The sequence below is a fragment of the Diceros bicornis genome, chromosome 38, assembly GCF_020826845.1.
Source record: "Diceros bicornis minor isolate mBicDic1 chromosome 38, mDicBic1.mat.cur, whole genome shotgun sequence".
In the NCBI taxonomy this organism is placed as follows: Eukaryota; Metazoa; Chordata; class Mammalia; order Perissodactyla; family Rhinocerotidae; genus Diceros; species Diceros bicornis.
In genome coordinates this window covers 18,100,627-18,119,979 of record NC_080777.1, presented here as the reverse complement: position 1 = coordinate 18,119,979, position 19,353 = coordinate 18,100,627, and positions in this window count along the sequence as shown.

The window sequence follows — 19,353 nt, the reverse complement described above, 5'->3', positions numbered from 1 at the left end:
TGAATCTAATAGCAGTGGCTTGAAGCTAGTTATTAATTATATAAAGTCACATTTGGAATAATTAACTCAAATGATCTTTGTCCAAAGGAACGGTATTACTGTTTCAATTTCCTATCACTATGGCTTCCAGGATATTTTTAATAAAATGAAGAGATTTAATCAGAAGTTTAGTTATTTGCTACACACAAGAATAGAAAGTATGGGTTTAGCATCTGAAGGGGCACTCTGCGATATTCTCATATGACTTCATTTACCTTTGTGGATATAGACTTTGACTTTGTGACTTGTTAAACTGAATATCTTCTGTGAAAGTGACAATTTCTGATTATTATAATCTATGTTCTATAAATTAATCAATTGCAGGCTTTCAAATACCATTTAAAAGATTAAGCTCTTTGTTACCATTGTAACACTTGAATGAGAAATTAACAACAACTGAATATATTAGTGATAATAGAGCCTTTACATTTCTGTTTCAATTACTCAACTCAGGCTTAAGGATTCGGCTGAGCGATATGTTTCTTTTACTGCAAATATTTTCAAGTTTAAGTGAAGTATTTTTTAATTCAACAGAGAAAACACATCCCTCAAGAAATCTCGCTCACATTAAAGTAAAAAGGTATGCTAATGAGGCAACCCAGTACTTTTGTATGCCAAGTGTTCTTCCACATTCTCTATACCAACATATCTATATTTATGAAAACATCTTTGATATTGGCCATTCTGTTCTTAGATCCAACTAAGTTGGCTTGACTTGAAGCCCTTAGATGTAGCTCTTATCTAAAGCCCTGATAGTTTTTAGAACAGGAATCGTTCCAGGGTTGGGGACGGGGCAAGCCTTAGGACTATAGATTTTGGTTCCTGATATCAATGAGGCAGATCACTAGTTGGTAGAAGCTACATTCCAGATAGCAGGCGATAATAGCGCATTTGAGGAGATGTGCTGCGTTAGGAGAAAAGTTTACTTGACCCTTGGCCAAGACTCTTCTTTTACCAAAGAAGATATTTTTATCCTCTGAATTCACATGTGGTATCAATTACAAGAGCAAGCCCTAAAGAAGGCAGCAAGCAGTCCTTAACACCATGTTTATAATTTCTTGCCATCCTTTCACTTTTCTTGTTTTTAACACTGCATTTTCCCGGATAATTTTAATCACTGAATCAGGACCTTGGCAACAGTTGCACGTTATATAAAATTAACTATGTTGTATTCTATGTAACATCAATTTCTGGTGCTCAAATAAATTATTATCAATGATGACAGCAATTCTTAAATTGAATGTCCTTATTCATGTGAATCTGAAACTTTATTTACAGGAGTATAACACTGCAGCATGGCTCTTATATCAGTTTTTGCATGTGTGGTGGTAGATTTGCTTTCCAACCCTGTGTTGATCATTTTGTGCCTGAAGCAAAACTCTCTAAGATTAGCTTATTTAGGATGAATAGGTCAAGCTGAGTATGGAAGCCAGAACAATGAAATTCCTTATCATCAATGGCACAGAAGGCCACAAATCCTTCTAAAAATTAGGTGCTTAGGGATACTATGTGAGCATCTTCCATAGCCTTAAAATAGTGCTTTTTAATGCATTGCAAAATTCAAACAAGAACGTTATATGTTATACTGCAATGTGTGGATTTTAAATTACTCATTTAACCTCAGTTTCAACAATTCCTGGGAAAAAAGAGCTCCAAATTCATGAAATATCAAGTATTTTCTTGCTTCAATTTTACAGAAAATCAGAGAAACAAGAAATTATTCACAGATCAATGGTAGCTTTTCTTAACAATAAACGCAAATATGTATATATATCGGCATTTCTAAACAAATACTATGTATTTATCAATGTAAAATCTGTGAAATTCAGAAGTATCCCAGTGAACATTTAATAGTATTGTGTGATACTTTACTTCAAGTAAAATGCAAATAAAAAAATAGAAGAGACATATATATTTATACTTGTGTTTAAATTAACATGAATCACTTAAACATGATTCTTTAAAAAAATGCTATTTTAAAGAGAATGTTTCAAATTATCTGCATTCTTTTAAGGGGAATTATGTGATAAAATGAGTATCTGGGGATATATTTACAACTTATATCATTTGATTATTTTTCTTCTTTTGCTAAATGTAATTCTAATGGAAAGTTTTGTAAAACTATTCCAGATAAATTATCAGTTTGAAAAATCCAGCACCATGTTTAAATAAACAGATACTTTTAAGGTATATTTAAAGAATGTATATGCTATAATACCTGTTTTCAAGTAGTTTGCAAGCCTTTGGGAGAGAGAACAAATTTAACAACATTGCAATAATTAAAGAACAATATAAGATGATATAATCAATGATTAGAGGAAAGGGATGTTAGAGAAACCCGTGAACTGGAAACGTTAACAACCCGAGGCTAGTTTTAATCTCTAACCAGTAAGATGGCTACTCACAGCCACCCTGGTCCTTTGTTTTCACGTTTAAATATCGAGAGGTGGGACACAAATTCTACAACTACTTTGAGTTCTAAAGTTCTATGACTTAGTAAGTGAAAAGGAAGCATTGCAATTTGGAGTTGTCAAGAAAGACTTCATAAAAGAGGTATGACTTCATGAACCATATTAGTTGTATACGATTTGGTCAGGTAAAGAGGAGGAAAGAAGCATTTCTCACGGAGATGGACGTGCAGAGAAGGAAATAAGTAAGGAGGGAAGAGTGGATGGGAAGGGGACCTGCCGTACGGGAAAAAAAAGTGCATACATTCTAGGTAGTAAGAGCCAGGCTTTAAGAGACTGACATAATGACAAGCCTTGAATTTTAGGATGAGAAGCTTGGACTACGCTTGTTAGGAAATAAAAAGCCAGAGAGAAGCCTGAAGCATGGAAATAGACTAGCGAAATCCGCCTTTAGGACATGCGATTCAGGATAAACTGGAAGGTGGAGATAAGAAAGAATGTCCATCAGGAGGTCATTGCGTTGTCCAAGCATAAAGAGATGCAAACTTAGAGGGTTGGCACTTGGGAGCAAAGAACAGGGCCAATTCAGCAGTCACTTCAAAAGAAAAATTGAGAAAGTTTCGAGATGAATAAACTTATTAAAGAGAGCTACGGAAATGAAAGTCTATGTGCATAGCTATTTGGACTCCATCTAATTCTATAGTTTATTGCTATCTTTAATTATGTAATTTTCATATCTTACCATTGTTGTTGTAATTCTCCTCACATTTGATGAAAATATTCTTTTAAAAAACTATCTTTCTATTTGGCATCATTCTCTGCCTAGCAATCTGCTATTGAGGATGAACTGAGATATGAATCAGCATTGGAGGAAGAGCTGTGTGAGCTTGACGTGGGCCCACGAAGTACTAATGGTGATTCCTTGTATGCCCAACCTATTCCTCCCTTGTGTCCATGTTCCTATGGGAGATCAAAATTGGCCACCTCAAAATATGTCTCTTTTCCTTGATTATTTTCTCTGAAAGAAAGTTTGACCTTCCCCCAAACTTACACCTAAAAGGCACAGACTTGGAGGGTTCTTGCTAAGCCCATTCTTTACACATTTACATTTGTAAGGGAAATCTTCATTTGTGAAGGTATTTTCCTCTCTGTACTGGGAAGGGGGAGATGACGTCATCTCTAGAAATTTATCAATGCAGAAGACGAGGCTGCATAATAACGTTACTGTGCTTTTCTGGAAATTGCCCATAACTGACTCCCCCCCCCAACATCCTCCTTTGTCTTTACCTAAATCTATTTAAGAAGAGAACCTCTGCCATTTTGTCTAGAAACTCAGTTTCCCTGGTTTTTCCTATGTATACATGTTATAAAGCTTTGTTTGATTTTCTCCTGCTCTTCGGTCTCATGAATCAATTTAATTTGTAGCCCAGCCAGAAAGGACCCAGAGTGAGTAGAAGATAGTCTTCCTTCCCTTCATTCCCTAGAAGATTTTCCAGCACAAAATAGATATTCAATAAATACTGATTGAGTGATTCAGTAAATGAATGAACTCAATGTTGGTTTTTCTTTTTTTGGAGGAAGATAGGCCCTGAACTAACACTTGTTGCCCATCTTCCTTCTTTTTCCCTTTCTTCTCTCCCCAAAGCCCCAGTAGATAGCTGTATGTCATAGTTGTACATCCTTCTAGTTGCTCCATGTGGGACACCACCTCAGCATGGTTTGATGAGCAGTGCACAGGTCTGTGCACAGGATCTGAACTGGCCAACGCCGGGCCACCAAAGCACAATGCGTGAACTTAACCGCTATGCCACTGGGCTGGCCCCTGAACTCAATGTTTTAAGTCTAAGTTTCCTCATTCATTAATTGGTAGTAATGTAACTATATTTTAAATGGTCAGATAATTAAATTAGATAGTATAACTTACAAATATTAGTTCTATTCCTAAATAAAAATACAGACTAAAATTTCAAGTATTTTATTGCTTAAATATTTGATTGGTTAAATAGATTTAACATTTCTTTCAGAAATGCTCCCTGTGTACGTGTTTGCCTTCTGTGACAGCTAGTGTTTAACTGACATATTTTAGAGATAAGACATAGAGGCATAGAGAAATTAAATGATCTGCCAAATGTCACATAGCTTGTTAATGACAACTCTGTGGTTAGTCCTTGTGGTTACAATTTCCAATCTACTGCCTATTGATTACCATTATATAGCATTTTACTAAATGTGTGTTTTTAGGTTTATGCCATGTAGTTCGGTGATGCCAAAGCATGAATTATAGTGAAAACAAAGGGAAACATCACAGATCTGATAAAGTCCACGGCAAGGGACTCAGACTTCATTCTATAGAAGTCAGGGAGCCGTTGAAGAGTTTCAGATCTGGGAGTATGACTTAGTTAGATTTTGTTTGTGATAGCTCAGTCTGCAATGTGAATAAATAATATAAAGTAAATAGGATTAGAGCCTAGAATTCCTAGTTAGTATCTATATCAGTGGTCTGCATGAGGGATAATACTGGGGGAAGGAGAGATGAAGGAAAGGAATGAGAATGAGGAGAGCCATACAGAGGGGCTCAACTGTATGTGTAGTGTGTTATTGTGGCTCATTCTGGCATAATTGTGGAAAAATCTTAGGATTTGACATTAGATTTGATAGCATTTGATACAGAGGATTCGTTATGTTTTATTTTCTATAAAGGTCTAAAATATTAATGTAATTCATAATTAAATATAGAGATGAGATGGCTTCGAATTCAGGCTGTGATAGTGGGCATGTAAATATAGGAATGGTTCTTTAATTGTTTAGACGCTCAACTAAGGCAGTAGGGAAGAACAAAAAAATTAAGAATGATTCCTAGTTTTCTAAAATGGGTTTATAGGGACAAGATGATAAAAAAAAAAATGAAACAAAGATATCAGGGAGATGAGCTTTAGAGAGTGAGAGAATTATTAAGTATAAGGAAAAGGTATATTTTATAAATCCAGGACCCAGAGAGTATTGGAAGACATTGTATCCAGGGCAAAGACGGAGCAGGTAGCAATATACAGGTAGAGTAACATCTCACCTTCTCACGGAGGAACGAAGGTAGAGAGGAGTATGATTATGAAGCCATGTCTCACTGACATCATAAACCCCAAGAAAACAAGTGACATTTCAAAACATCCCACCACTTTCATTTCTCACATTCTTTCTTGCTAATTAGATTTTGTGCCTAGAAATATTTCCCTGTCGTTCCCCACCACCTTATATATTTTGGAAGATTAAATTATCCTCAAAACAAGTCAAAACCTTGCCATATCCCCTACTTTTAACCCAATGTAACATCTTGCAGATTTCTAATTAGCTGAAATATGACGTTTAAAGTCTATCACCGTCTCAGTCAGTTTTATAATTTTCATCATCCTAATGTAATGACCTGGTTTGAAAAAGAGTAGATTAAGGCTAACAGCAAAGTATACATTATGAGTTAATTAATTTTTTTAATAAATATAAGTATTGATGAAAACTGCTGTTTCAGCTAGAGTCCAATCAGCCACAGAAAACCTAGACCAGATGTTTCAATAGAGGTGAGAAAGAAAAAAGCATTCTTTTTAGCCAACAACTCGGAGCTGGCCATTATACATCCCTAATGAACATAAAGAATTTCACAGAACACCAATACAAAATGATTATAATTGAGAATGCCCAAAACGAAACCACTCTGTAGTCATGTCTGAGCACAGACAAACACAAGAATACCGTGCAACAACAAAAGTCTCTCTCCCAGAAAACAAGAGTGGCTGCTGCTTTTTCACAACTTACAAGTTTACACTCATTCTGTACTGGGTGCATCCTACATAAAAATATATTAAGGTAACCGAAAATATAATTAACCCCATTTTTCAATAACATCACCCATTCCAAAGCAAAGGAGCTCTACTTCCTTGTATTCTTCCCAAAATCACCTAATGCAAACCCAAATCTATTAATGAATCCATCTTGTCACCATCTCTCTGAGATGTCCCATTCTTCCCTTTGCTGGGTGTTCCCCCTGGCTGTAGCCAGTAAACCCAAGCTTTGACTAAATAAAAAGTAAAGGAAACCCAACTTTGACTAAAGGGAGTGTTCCTCGTGGCTATTGTTTGGTGGGAGTCAACAGAGGGAATTTTAAAGAAGGGTGATGGAATAATTGAAAGAAAACTGGGAGCAGTGAGGCTTCAAAACAGCAAGCACATAGTCCAACCTGGAGATGGATGTTAACTAGACTTAGTGTGATCATTTCACAATCTATACAAATATCAGATCATTATGTTATACACCTGAAACTAATATAATGTTATATGTCAATTATATTTCCTTAAAAGAAAAAAAGTGGGGGCTGGGCCTGGTGGCACAAGCAGTTAAGTGTGCGCACTCCGCTGCGGTGGCCCAGGGTTCCCTGGTTCGGATCCCGGGTGGCTTGTTAAGCCATGCTGTGGCGGCGTCCCATATAAAGTAGAGGAAGATGGGCACAGATGTTAGCTCAGGGCCAGTCTTCCTCAGCAGAAAAAAAAAAAAAGAGGAGGATTGGCATCGGATGTTAGCTCAGGGCTGGTCTTCCTCAAAAAAAAAAAAAGAAAAAAGTGGCTTCTGACAGCAGTTTACCAACTCCTGTATTAGTTCACAGAAATGCAAATTGAGACTTTATTTTGTCAAAGTCCCAATCCAAAAATATAGTTAAAAGATTTCTCCTAGAAAACAATAATTTAGTTTAATATTTTACTCTTTCATGTATTCATTCGTTCAAATTTGGAGTGAGATATGATTTATATTCATTATGAATTATAGAAAACCCTGGGCTTCATTTTTTAAAAAGCAAATATATATACATAAATACATATACATATATACCTATATATGTGTGTGTGTGTGTGTGTGTGTATACGCACACTCTTCTCTACTATTTATTCCTAAATATATACATATATTTCTATACTATTTATTCCCAAACCAAAAGTATTATATTTAGCTTTTTAACGATGGTTGTTATAGAGAGGTTACCATTAATAGAGGAAATTATTAATTTTAAGTCATTTTCTTTTGTTTTTAATAAATATAAAATCTAAAATATCAACTAAAGTCAACCTGTCCTTGGAGATAAAAACAAATTTTTGTGTAAATCCATATACAACATATAGTAGGAAATGTTCCTCTAGATACTTTACGAATCTTTGGGGAAAAAATGGGGCGTGGGAGAGCCTTGTGTATTTTCCTAGTGACCATTGGTTCCAGTTTTTTTTTTCCACAAAATTCTAGAACCTCTCATCTCTCCTTGATTCAGTGTGCTGAATGTCACCTTAAACAATATCACCTTACTATGTCACCTAAAACAAATGGACACTTAAGACAATTAAGAAAAATTATCCAAACTTGGAAATAGAGACAAAAAAGATAACTGCATACCTTTTCAGTTGTGTCCTGAAGCATGTTCTAACAGGTCTGCCAAAAAATTATTTGATTTCTAGAGGACTATACCAATATTTGATTAAATATTTATTGATGAAGGCCCAATCTTGAGCCCATAGATTTCTGACCAGTAGAAAATATTACCTAGACAATTATATTTTTATTGTCCTGGCTAATATCACTCATTTTTGCATCTATTAATAAATTAACTTCAGTATCCTTTTGACTGAAAGACTATAAAAACTTCACTTCTCAAATTGCTATTTGAACCAGCTTAACTGTCCTGTAGTTTCTCTCATTAATAAGTTAAAGAAAGCATTGACTCCCACCAAACAAATATTTGTATAAAGGAAATGTTTTTAACTTTATAAAAATTATACTTTGGCAACCCTAGGTCCTTTACTCCAAGTTATGGCTATTCTAGACTGTTTGTATAATTGATTTTACCAGTTATCGAGTATAGAAAGGATAATAGCACACACGCGCGCGCACACACACACACACACACACACACACACACACAATTAAGACTGAGTCCTAGAAGTGACTACTGTTAAAATTCCGTTAACTATTTCTAGAAAGGAGGGTTGACTTTTTAACCTGTGCTCCAAAATCTGTGATGTTATTGTTATATTTTTATTTCCTCTGACATCCTCTCTCCCCTCCTAATTAATTGTAATTTCTCTCCTTCCCAAACAACCAGATATATTTATTAATATACCCACAGAGTAGTTTAGCCATCATTTTTTATTACATCCTACTCCATTAAGGCTATACCCCGATGCTTTCACCTACATAACCAAACGCAAATGCTAAAAGGATTATCTAAAATAGAGATATTTTTCTCCTAAGATCAATCCTTAATGAGACTGGAATTCTATATGAAATCAAGAACATGCTTTGTGGAATGAGGGTACAAAACATGTGGAAAGATTTGAGAAATGGGGACAAAAACACCTTTCACTCAAAAGGGCAGCAAGAGAAATCAATATCTTCACAGGAGAGCTCTAATTCAGTTAAGATACATTTAACTTTATAAAAACACCTAGAAAAGAGTTTAACTATACAAAAGAGTATAAGTGAAAAGTCTTTGAGGGAAAGCACAGAGAAGAAAACAAAGCATCTGGACAACATGAAAATGAGTTAATAGATAGAATATACAACCAAAAAAGTTTATATTTGACCAGGTACTAAGGATGAGAGGGATAAAAATCATGTGGTAACATGTCTGGCACAAAGAAATCTTTATCAAGATTGGGCTTCAACATTGTGAGCACAGAAAACTCATTAATCAGAATTTAAAGTGTCAATAATGAGAGAAAAGATTCATCTGCGCTTATTTATTTATTTATTTTTGTTGGGGTTTTTTGGTTGTTTTGTTTTGTTTTGTTTTTGTGAGGAAGATCAGCCATGAGCTAGCATCCATGCTAATCCTCCTCTTTTTGCTGAGGAAGACTGGCTCTGAGCTAACATCTATAGGCAATCCTCCTCCTTTTTTTTCCCCAAAGCCCCAGTAGATAGTTGTACGTCATAGTTGCACATCCTTCTAGTTGCTGTATGTGGGACGCGGCCTCAGCATGGCCAGAGAAGCGGTGCCTCGGTGCCTGCCTGGGATCCGAACCCGGGCCGCCAGTAGTGGAGCACACGCACTTCACTGCTAAGCCACGGGGCCGGCCCCTCATCTGTGTTAATAATAGGGAGCTTGCCTCACAGAAGAAATGTGGACATAATAAATGCCATAGGGAAAGAAGATGCTAAAAGACATATCAACATCTGACGAAGATAAACTTAGTCTTGGGGACATACTTGGTTACAAATTGTATTAGAAAGAGAAGAGAAGCCTGTGACATCTGGGAATTAGCGCCGTACTACCAGCTCTTGGTGTTGCTACAAGCTGTCCTGACACAGATGGTTGTGCTTCTCTTCTGTTAAACATAAACATTTCACAGAGCACCAACATCAGACAAGGGCAATCTGTGATTCTGATGAATCAAGGCACAAAGAAGACCACTTTGTCATAATCATATCTGAACACATAGAAAAAAAGAATATTGTACAAACCCCAAAAATGACCAACCACGCCCCCTATTCTGGATAATATATGTGACTGTTGCTTAAAAAAAATCAGTAGAAGTGTTAGCTTCACTTGATTTTTTTTCCCAAATTCTAAAGAATTATTAAAAGACTCAGTCATAGAATTGTCTCTTCTTCCTGACAACATCCAATTCAGAGCAAAGTCCTACTTCTTTGCACACCCCCCAAAATCGCCTAACAGAAGCCTAAATCCTAAAATATGTTTTTCTAGCCTCTGAGACATTCCTCCATTCCCCATGGTGTGCAGTATCCCTTGTTATAATGAGTCAATAAGCCTAACTTTAACCTCAGGTGTGTCTGTCATAGTCTTGTGCTATAGAGAATTCACATATATATCCAAAGCCATTTCCTCATAGAATAGTCACTTACAGAGCATTATGTTCAGTCTAGAATTTTTGTGGAAAGTTCAGCCTTTTCATTTTTATTCCAGCGGAAATCTCCAGTAAGAAAACTTGAGAGATGGCCAGTCCCAGAATCCTGAGCAACAAAATGCTGCTGTGCATAGATAGTTTCACAAGGTCACTGAGGAATATAAATGGATAGAATATGTGGCCAAGCAAAGACACACTTAGTGGTTACTTGCTGAGGTGAGGTTGAAAACATTTTAGCCCTGATGATCTTGGTTGGACCATGTGAAGCTATAAAAATTTGTGTTGCCAAGGCACATGTAGATCTAAGAACTAGAACATGTTACATAGCCTCCATTTCTGCATCTTGTCCTATTCAAAAAATCTACATATTGTTATTTAGTATGTTACTATTTGAACTTCAAGAAAGGGAACAAGAATACACCAAAAAAGGTGGGAAGAGGTTCTCCCTAAAATCTATGATAATATGGTCCAATTTATTTATCCTAGGCCTTTAAAAAGGCACTGATGATTTATGCTCAATACCAAAGCCTAAGAAACAGTCTTGATCTACGATTATCAACATTCCTTTAACTGTTTGTATGTTGGAGTAGATGTAGGCGGTCCTTGGAGAGAGCTTTTTATTTCTCTGACACAATTTCTATCAATAGTATTAGTTTCTTATAAGAATTTTAAATATAACAATGTCAAGGCCCCACCTGAGACTAAGTGAATTATAATCTCTGTGGCTAGCATCTGGGCGCTGTTCGTTTTTAAGAGCTACCCTGTGAGGGAAAGTTGATAATCACTGAGGACACATTGGACTTGACTCACTAATCAGCAGAGCTGTTACTTTCCTTGAAGAAGATCCAAGGAATATCAGTCAGAAAAATTCTACTCACCCCCGCATGGAGCTACTTCAAAATCTGTACTAATACTATATAACTATCCAGGACCAATGAGGTTAGGAGTTAAATCTCCCAGTGTCTACAAGAATAAATATTGACTACAATGCCTCCAAACCTCTGAAATGGCCAAAACATTTCTATTATGTTTACTTAAAAGTTATGCCAAATTCAAAGCCAAAAATGTTCTCACTACTCTGTTTCATATTTCAATGTTTGCTTACCCTGCTTTGTTATCCTCTCAAGCTTGCTAGCACAGATCAATGTCAAGTAAATGAAGAATACATAAATAAATACCAATAGTATAGAATGCACCAGATTTTTTTTCCACACTAAAAATAAATAATTCAACAAGATGTCAGCAAAAATGGCAGAGTGAGGACCTCCAAAAATTCTTTTCTCCATAAAAGCAAGGATGAAATTGGCCAAAATTGTTAGAATCAACTTTTTCACAACTCTAGAAATTAATCAAAAGCTTGCAAGGACTCAGGAAAGATTTATTCAACAGCAAGCTTTGCGGTATTTTGACATGCCTAATACCCATTCCCCTCCCCAGCCCTGTGAGAATCTTGAAAACGAGCAGCTTATAATCACAGTGGAATCCAGCAGCCTGACAGCTGCCAACGCGGGCGGAACAGGGTTGGAGCTCCTTCAGAGCCTCATTTTCAGAAAATTGTCATTATTTTACTTGCCACTGGTTCCCTGGAAGATTCGCACTTGAAAGATAGTCTTAAGCACCTGACTCAGTCTCACCCAGTGTGGAAAACATTTTCCCCAAGGAAATACACGTGAAGAAGTAAATAGCACCAGTAAAATAAAAACTTAAGTACATATAGATGACAATATAACTATATTTTTCTGTTTGCAATTGTTATTTTTTCTTCTATCAGATTTAAAAGAAAAATGCATAACCTAAAACTTATAAATCTGTGTTGATGGGCACACAATGAATAAAGATATAATTTATATGACAACAGCGGAACAAAGAATGAGGACTATAATAGAATATATACTAGCACAATTTTTGTATACAACTAAAATAAAATGTTATTGATCTAAACTAGATTGTTTAAATTAAGACGGTAATTTTAATCTCCAGGGCAACCACCAAGAAAATAACTTAAAACCATATACTAAAAAATGACAAGGGGATTAAAATGAAACACTATAGTATTCATATAGTTTCATGGCCCTATGTGAGCCTTCTTTGCTCCCACTAGTGAAGTTATTCTCAATAATGTGGGACCCTGGTAATTCCATGTGGGAACTTCTGGAGTATTGATGTGCTAGAGGATCCCTACAATTCATTAGCTATTTCTAGAAACGAATTTATCTGATAAATCTTAATCCCTCCACCTTAACTTACTGCCAAACCATGTCAAAACCAACCACCGATCAGCTTTGAAATAGAAACAGAAACAACAGAAGAGACGACTCAACCTTGGCTTGAATGCTACCATTCTTTCTCACGACGCTTCAAACCTTCACCAGTGCAGCACAATAGGCTTGATATTGACCCAACATAATCCCTAACACCCGTGTTGATGGTGAACCACAAAGTGGTGGAGTGGTGTTAGAACCTTGAGCTCTCTTCAGAGGGTTACATGCATCACAGGGTGCGTAGTGTTGGAGAATTTCATTTCATAATCAGAGTTCTCGCTTTCAGATAAATGACAACAATTATTGATGCACGGATAATCAAATTGTGATTTGCTCGCTATGCTTGGCTCTTTCATTGGTCACCTGCAGCTCTTCAAGCCTTTATCATTTCAGTTGGCAGCAGGCATTGTATCTTTTGGTGATTACGAAATGGCATCAGAGATGCACAAATCTGGGACTAAGCACAGGTACGATGTTTGGTATCTATTGGACCAGACACTAGTGACTTTTTAATATATATGTGTGCTGAATGACTTATTTATTGCCTTTTCACACTTTCTTAATATTACTGGAATTTGAACTTATTAACTGGTTTCAACTGAAAAAGTGAAGCTAATAATCATAGAAAATATGAAACTCTACATTTGTCCTGAAGATTTTTTCAATCTTTTACAGAAACACAAAATTTTGGAAGTAAAAAGAAAAATGAAAAATTTAGTGGTTTTCTTGTGGATTGCAGAAAACACAAGTGGGAAAGATGGCACTGTATCCTAAGGTCTCTGAAGCCCAATTAAGTTTTTTTTACCTCTAGCTAACCAGGATAGATAATAAAAGCACCACACAAACAGCTACCAAATATATGAATTATTAAATCTTCTGTTGTTTCCTATTAGCCGAAAAGTATTTCTGCTTAGTAGGAGTACTAATAAGATCAAATATCACAAAAATAAAACGTATGGTATTCCTTTTAGGGTTTTTTCCATTCATTTCAATAAAAAGGCATTGAATCCCTACTAGGCATCGAAGTCTGTAATAGGCTTTGGGGAAACAAATGTAATTAAGACATCAGTTCTATCTATCATCACTCAGGTAGCTTACAGCTCAGTGGGAAAATGAATCCATAATATAATATGATAAGAGCACTGTAGAGCTATCTTGCACAGAGCAAACTTTTCCATTTGGGTTCCATACATCACTTAGAAACACTGGTGCATTAATTTTTATATTGATATTTTTTCTTGCTCAGTATCCCTGAAACCATATCTGCTTCAACCAATTCATAAATCTGATGCTGGTTATAACATAATTTTACCTTGCTAGCATGTTTATCCTTTATAATTTCTTTGTATCTCTCCATTACTTGTGTTTTTTCTTTATTGTCACTCTGCATCCTGCTTTCTTCCTCCATTTTCCACTTCTAATTTTTAAAAATTTCTATATTGAAAATTTATTTCATACTCATATTGAGTGATGTTTATATGTTTCCCCTTGCAATGTTTTAGTTATTACTTTTGATAGTTTTATTACCCTGCATACTATAAAGAATATAAAAGGCATTAAAGTATTCAGATCACTATCATTAGATTTAGGTATACCTATGACAAGTAGTATTGAGGGTAAGATTACTGAATTGAGTATGCATTTTACTTCCTTAGTTTCAGGTTAGAGAAATAGACTGGATAGGGTGTATCTGAGCATTTCAATAGCTTCTTCGCTTTACAAACAATATTCAATAAGTCCAGCTACAAAAAGACCCAAAAATTCTTTAAAAACTTTTCTCAGATTACATTCTACTCTCAATGATCTTGAAACCATTAAGGGAGATGAATGAAATGCTAGTTCATTCCATTTCTTTCTCAAAGCAAGAAGAAATCTAATAAGAAGTTCTTAAATAAGCTCTATTAAACTTTCAGTACTAAAAATCTTTTGAAAAATGTTCTATGGTATGTTGTCAGAATTTTTGACAGAATGACATAATCATGTTTAACAAGCTACTGAAGCCCATAGAGGTATATAGAAAATGAAACAAAGTTTTGATTAAGAAAACAAAAGCTATACTTTCCTTTCTGACAGTTACTGATAGCTAATCAAATACTAATGTCACACTTTATTTGGTAAATATTTTCTCATATTTACAGAAATAATGTGGCATATATAATATTACATATTTTTTCTATTACAGGAAAAATATGCTTTGTGGTTTATGATAAAACTTTGTGAAAGCTGCACAGTTTTTTGTTTACTATTCCTCTCTTTCTGAGATTCAAGTTGTGTGTATTTTTATGTAAAGAAGAACGGAAATAGCTTTCATAGAAACACAATTTTCTAAACATTCTTTATGAATTTATGTATTTCTTGCTAGTACAGGTCCACAGGCAAAACAGTTATAAAAATTACTGTTTCCCTGTTGGTGAGAAAAATACAAGCTTGTTTTTAAGTTCATGATAAAAATTGATTATTAAAAATTTCTGTCAGTGTGTTGTGGGGATATTATCTGTAGCATACTTTTTCATAGAAACACAATTCTGGCAAAGGTACACTAAGAAAACGATACCTAAAGGTAATTTCTGAAAGCAATTTTCTGGTAATATAAGTGTTAAGTGCTGAGAGGAAAAGTGACTTGAAAGTGCATCTTGAAAAATCACTTTAAGGTGCCAACCCTGATGACTTTCCCTAAAATCACCAGGAGTACTTGAAATTTAAATATTTTCTCAAATTCTTTAATATATTTTAAATGTTTTAAATAATGAATCTATGCTTTAAAGTACTTTATTAACATTTAGAATGTTCAGAATTCTTCCACTGTAAAGTATCATATTTCAATGTTTTTCTTATTACATTTTTCCATGGAATAGAGGTAGTCCTGTAAATTTGAGGATTTCTGGTACATAACAGTTATTTCTGAAACTAATATCGTAGATCCCCAAAATATTAAAATTGTCTGTCCATAATGCATATTTTATTAATATCATATCTACATCATATCTCTGCTACATATTTCATATTGTTTTAAGTTAAATTGTTTATCCCTGTAAGAATTAGTTATCACAAAGTATGGCTATTCAGAAAGTAGTTGAAGAGTTGGAATCATTCTCGGTGAGGTTATGGACAACCAGGAGCTTGGGCCAGAGTGACTAAAGAGGTTCTTCTCCTATATGAGACCAGTCTGTCAAGACTGGGAAAGGTGGCTGTTTTATCTAATGTGCAGAAAACAACACAGAGAGTTAAGAAAAATGAAGAAAGAGGAAAATATGTTCCAAACAAAAGAAAAGCTAAATCTCCAGAAATCAATCTTAATAAAATGGAGATAACTAATTTACCCCACAGAGAGTTCAAAATAACTGTCATAAATATACACACTGATTCAGCACAGCAATGCAGGAACAAAGTGAGAATTTCAACAAAAAAGTAGAAAATATAATAAAGTACTGAACAGAAATCCTAGAGCTAAAGAATACAATAACTGAAGTAAAAAATTCAAATAAAAGGGACCAACAGCAAACTATTGGACCAACAATTGGAAGAATGGATCTGTGAACTAGAACACAGGGTAGTGAAATTCATCCAATCAGAAGGGCAAAAAGAAATGGAAAAGAGTGAAAATAGCTTAAGGGATTTCTTGTGCACCATCAAACAGACCAACATATACATTATAGGGGTCCAAGAAGAAGAGAGACAGGAACAGAAAGCTTATTTCGAGAAATAATGGCTGAAACTTTCCTAACCCGAGGAAAGAAACAGACATCCAGATCCATGAGGCCCAGAGAGCATCAAATAAGATGAATCCAAAGAGATCTATATTGATACATATTATAATTAGTTGTCAAAAGTTAAAGACAAGGAGAGAATGTTAAAAGCAGCAAGAGAAAAGCAACTTGTTACATACAAGAGAAACTCCTTAGGACAAGCCGCAGATTTTTCAGCAGAAATTTTGCAGACCAGAAAGGAGTGGGATAACGTATTCAAAGTGCTGAAAGATAAAAACTTCCTACCAAGAATACTCTACCCAGCAAAGTTGTCCTTCGGATTAGGAGAGAGAAAGAGTTTTCAACACAAACAAAAGCTAAAAGAGTTCATCATCTCTAGAGTGATCTTGTAAGAAATGACAACGAGAGTTATCTCAACTGAAACAAAAGGACACTAATCAGTAACATGAAAATATAAAACTCACTGGTAAAGGTAAATATTTAGTTAAATTCAGAATACTCAAATATTGTAGTGATGCTGAGTAAATCACTTATAACTCTGGTATGAAGGTTAAAAGAGAACGGTGTTAAAAATAACTATAGAGCTGGCCCAGTGGCGCAGTGGTTAAGTGCACATGCTCCGCTGTTGCAGCCCAGGGTTCGCAGGTTGGATCCCGGGTACACACCGATGCACCACTTGTCAAGCCATGCTGTGGTGACATCCCATATAAAGTAGAGGAAGATGGGCACAGATGTTAGCCCAGGGCCAATCTTCCTCAGCAAACAGAGGAGGCTTGGCATCAGATGTTAGCTCACAGATGATCCCCCTCACAAAAAATAAATAAATAAATAAAAATAACTATAACTACAAATACATATATATACATAACTATAACTATAATTTGTTAATGGATACACAACACAAAAAGATGCAAATTGTAACACCAAAATTGTAAAATGTGGGGGGAAGGAATTTAAAAATATAGAACTTTTGTATGCATTCAAGATTAAGTTATCACCAGTATAAAATAGACTGTTAATGAATATAAGATGGTTTAATGTAAGCCTCATGGTAACCACAAAGCAAAAACATATATAGATACACAAAAGATAAAGAGAAAGGAACCAAAGTGTACTACTATAGAAAAATGATCATATCATAAAGGAAGAAAGTAAGAGATGAAGAATGAAACAAAGCAAGTATAAAACAACCAGAAAATAGCTAACAAAATGGCAATAGTAAGTCCATATAGATCAATAATTAATTTAAATATAAATGGATTAAAATATCCAATCAAAATACATAGATTGGCTGAATGGATAAAAAAACAAGATTTGATTTTAGAATTGACACCAAAAGCAAAAGCAACCAAAGCCAAAATAAACAAGTGGAACCACATCAAACTAAAAAGCTTCTGCGCAGCAAAGAAAACCATCAACAAAATCAAAAGGCAACCTATAGTATGGGAGAAAATATTTGCAAATCATATATCTGATAAGGGTTCTATCCAAAATATATAAAGAACTCTTACAACTCAACAACAAAAAACAAACAACTCAATTAAAAAATGGGCAAAGGATCTGAACAGACATTTTTCCAAAGAAGATATACAGATGGGCAACAAGCACATGAAAAGATGTTCAACATCACTAATTATTAGGAAAATGCAAATCAAAACCACAATGAGATATCACCTCAGGCCTGTCAGAATGGCACTTATTAAAAAGACAAGAAACAACAAGTATGGAGAGGATGTGGAGAGAAGGGAACCCCCATACACTGCTGGTGGGAATGTAAACTGGTGCAGCTACTATGGAAAACAGTATGGAGATTTCTCAAAAAATTAAGAATAGAACTACTGTATGATCCAGATATTCCACTTCTAGGTATGTATCAAAAGAACACAAAAACAGTAATTTGAAAAGGTATTTGCACCCCTATGTTCATTGCAGCATTATTCAAAATAGCCAAGACTTGAAAACAACCTAAGTGCCCATCAATGAATGAATGGATAAAGAAGTGGTATATATATACAATGGAATACTGCTGAGCCATAAAAAGGATAAAATCCTGCCATTCGTGACAACATGGATGGACCTTGATGGTATTACACTAAGTGAAAAAAGTCAGATGGAGAAAGTAAAATACCTTATGATTTCATCCATAAGTGGAAGATAAAAACAACAACAACAAACAAACACATAGATACAGAGATTAGAATGGTGGTTTCCAGAGAGGAAGGTGGAATGGGGGAGAGTGAAAGGAGTAAAAGGGCACATGTGTACTGTGACGGATTTTAATTAGCCTTTGGGTGGTGAGCATGATGTAGTCTACACAGAAATCGAAATACAATGATGTACACCTGAAATTTATATAATGTTATAAACCAATGTTACCTCAATAAAAAATAAATTAATTAAAAAAATTTAAATAAACACAAAAAACAAAAAAGAATATTTCCAAATTTATAAATGAATGTTATCATTCTTTCATTCAAAACAAATCATTATAGTGACTTACATTAAAAGCAGTCTTAAATTTGAAGGAAGAGTGTTGACAATGCAGGTATTTACCAAAGGGAAGAGATACTAGAAAGTTGTAAATGAAGATAATGATAACATTATGATAACAATTCCTTAGCATTTTTTTGAATATTCGTTGAGAGAATATATCCAGAGTGTTGAGAGTTGTGACTTGCACATTATAAACACTAGTGGGAGTTAGAAAGAGGAGAAAGGCTAATATTTTAATAGGTTGAATGGATAGATTAATAACTGCCTTAATCTTTTAGGCATCTAATTGTTTAAGTCTACAGTGGACAGGAAAGGAGTAAAATGTACTCACTCCTTCTACAATTATTTTAAAATCTCATTTGTGTGAATCACAGTGCCAAACCCTATAGAAAATAGCAGGAAAACATGTTTCTGTCTTTAAGAATACTGCCTGCCTGCCCATAAGGAAGCAGGCAAGTAGTTGAGAATCCGGCAATAACATTACTTGAAAACAAGGAGTGATGAACTGCATGGTGTTTTCTAAAACACAATAGGAGCTCAGAGAAAGAAGAAG